General features: G+C 32.5%; 1 long non-coding RNA gene across 2 annotated transcripts in view; it reads left to right on the forward strand.

Annotated features, from left to right (window-relative positions):
* The window catches only part of LOC117108828, a 3,384-nt gene extending 1,067 nt beyond the window's left edge, over nucleotides 1-2,317 (forward strand). Inside the window, exons 1-2 of one of the 2 annotated variants that reach the window (XR_004445419.1) lie at nucleotides 1,108-1,196; nucleotides 2,002-2,317. This is a non-coding gene — a long non-coding RNA (uncharacterized LOC117108828). Of the gene's footprint in view, nucleotides 1-1,107; nucleotides 1,197-2,001 lie in introns of those variants that run through there. The other variant, XR_004445418.1, reaches the window with a different exon arrangement.
* Nucleotides 2,318-3,012: the final 695 nt, after the last annotated feature.

Below are 3,012 nucleotides of genomic sequence, written 5' to 3' on the forward strand. Positions count from 1 at the left end.
CCACTGATCATATGATAAAATGTAATTCATTCATGGAAGTAAAAACAATACAAAAAAGCCTGAATTTGAAAACAATGTTAGAAAGAGGGCTACCAGTTTTCAATAAAAATAAGGCAGCAGATCATTTAACATAAAAGGGCGCTAGAGGAAGAGTTTTCTACAATTTAGCTGACTTTAATGAAAAACCGATTTTTATAAATAATGTAGTCCTCACAAGTCCTTAATAATAGGGATCTCTTTGATTTAAAAAAGGAAAGGTTAAGCCACACTTGTAGGGCAATTAGAGAAGAAATATTTAGCAAAAAAACAACACAGCTAACATTTGTTCTGATCTCCTAAGGGAATAAATTAAAATAACCTCAGCCTGTCCTTATATACTCCGCATAAGTTGGTATGCTGGGGCCAGATTTATCAATATTACTTAGCCCATGCTTAAAATTAAAAAGTTGACTGTACTCATGTGCCATCTAAGACTATTTTTAAGCTAAGATTTTGGTTTGATAATTCAGCTTAAGATATTTGCTTTAGGACATCTTAACTTTTTTGACTTAAGACATTTGCTAAGCTGAGATTGACAAATCCCAGGTCTGGGCCCCAGTAGCACATGTTACTGTGAACTAAACATTATTTTTAACTTGAAACGCAACTATCCTTGCTCATGCAGTCCGAGTTACCATAACTTATAAACTAACATCAGCTCCCTCGTCCGACTCCACGACATTAATTTGCCGATCCAAACAAATATATTTTGATAGCCAATCCAATTGTGGTCAAAAATCACATGGGCGAACCTGTACCGTAATATTTCTCCCCATGAACCTCACCCCAGGGATTTCATTCCGGGACCCTGAACAAGGCTCTATGCATCCCCTTGTTTTAGACCCCGATCAGAATTGTTGCAACCCTATCGACATTTTTCTCATTTTTCCTGATTTTACGAACATTTTACTACAAAATCCTTAAATCGACACTACCAGCCAATTAAATAAGAATATAGCACAGTTAATTGACAAGAAAACAATTTTGTCATTCATATATTTAATTGTAAATTTGTAACTTACTTAAATATAATTATTCAGTTATGGAATTAAATTGTTTATCTTTCAGCTGAAGACAGACAATGTATTATTTAAATTGAACCTTATTGGAAATGGGCTGGTCTCCGACCTAAATGGACGTTCCTGATGCTCATTACGGTAATTTTTACTTTTCTTGATCTCAATCCATTTGTTATCTTGTTTATGCATCGAATAAATTCAATCAATCAGTCAAAAAATATTATCATGAAAAATGTTTGTATGAAGATTATAGATATAGTATTATGTTTATTTTTCGAATATACAATACTGTATTTATGAATCTATATATTCATTTCCATCGAATAGTACACTTTGTATAAATTTTATTTACCCATGGCCATCGGAATGCTAACATAATTTGTTTGCGCTATTGCAATCTACTGGTCCTAACCAACGCCATATAGGCCTATTTAATAATCCTCACATCATTCTGTGGTACGATGATACTATAAATAATTGATATTTAATATGGTAATGCTGATATGGTAAGAATTGTGAAGTACTATTATGTTGTATCAGCAGCATTGTCCATTGCAATAACTGAATACGATAATGTTCAGGTTGGGGTGCTCCCCTTGAAGGGGTGGCAGCCGCCCTGCCGCCCCCCCCCCCCCATCCTAAATCTTTTAAAATGGTAAAAGATTGGAGAAAAAAAGAAAACTACATTTAAATTTAAAATCTGAGAGTGCCATTTCTGGCCATCTAGAGGTGCCATAATGGAAAGGTTTCTTACCTCAGACCCAACCATGGTAGGGCTGAGGTGGTGGGAACCTTTCATCTGGCAGAGTTCCTCCCCATGAGCCCCTCTATTTCAAACCTACTGGCTCTGCCTCTGTTTTTATTTATATATTATGTTTTGATGATACTCCGTTTTAATTCTTTCTCTGTTTCCTAATCTTTTCTCAATATTTTTCTATTCCAGTGTTGTAGACAAAGAAGCCAAAGCTATCAGGAAAGAATGTCCGGACTCAATCGTGAAAGGGGAACAGAACTTACCGTACCAATTATTTACAGATAGCCAACAATTCTGGATATAAAATTAATTAAATAGTGTAAATTTTATTCTTTAAATGTTTTCCTCTGAAATAATCTAAAAAATAATGTTTATTAATATTGTATTATTACTGCGAATGTTTATCTTATTAATAGAGAAAGTAACCTATTTGTTGTAAAGAATATAGACATGTAAGATAATAAGATATAACATTTTGAGGATTAAAATTGGATTTATTAATTTATGCCGGATGTACATGATATAGGCATACAGTATATAAACATAAAATGTGTATATGTATATATATATATTACAATTTGATTTCAATGCTTGAAAATAAATATCAAATGGAATTGTGTATTTCTTCTCATCTTATTTATATTTATGTTTACTGTAATAAATACAATAGCTAAAATATTCTTATTATAATAAGCTTATAAGCTTAAACCAAAAGTGAAGAAACGATCATCAATGTGCTACTTTATCTATTAAACTAGCAATTCTTTCGAGGACGGACGCCCTCAACAAAAACATAAAACCGGAAATGACGTGGTTGCTAAGCAACAAGTTCATGCATAATCATGAATATTCAGTGACACCTGTTCTAATTAGACTAACAATAAAATCTTTTTGGTCGATTTTGTCAAAACTGAGCTAAAAGTTTTTATTGTTAGTCTAATGAGCCCAGGTGTTACTGAATATGCATGAGCTGTAGCCAAGCAACCGACGTCATTTCCTGTTTTGTAAAATTCGACAGCATCTTGCTCTGAAAAGTTTCGTAATATGTTAGTGTCATGTGAATATATTTGGAATGAGTGTTTATAAGATATAGTAGCCTGTAATAGTGCTATATTCGAATCGAGTGATTATAATATATTTAATTCGATTATATACTGATTAATAATCATGAAATATATAATATTATTATTAATGCAATTA

This window comes from Anneissia japonica, unplaced genomic scaffold, assembly GCF_011630105.1.
Source record: "Anneissia japonica isolate Jap-2015-1 unplaced genomic scaffold, ASM1163010v1 scaffold6417_len956965_cov193, whole genome shotgun sequence".
Taxonomy (NCBI): Eukaryota; Metazoa; Echinodermata; class Crinoidea; order Comatulida; family Comatulidae; genus Anneissia; species Anneissia japonica.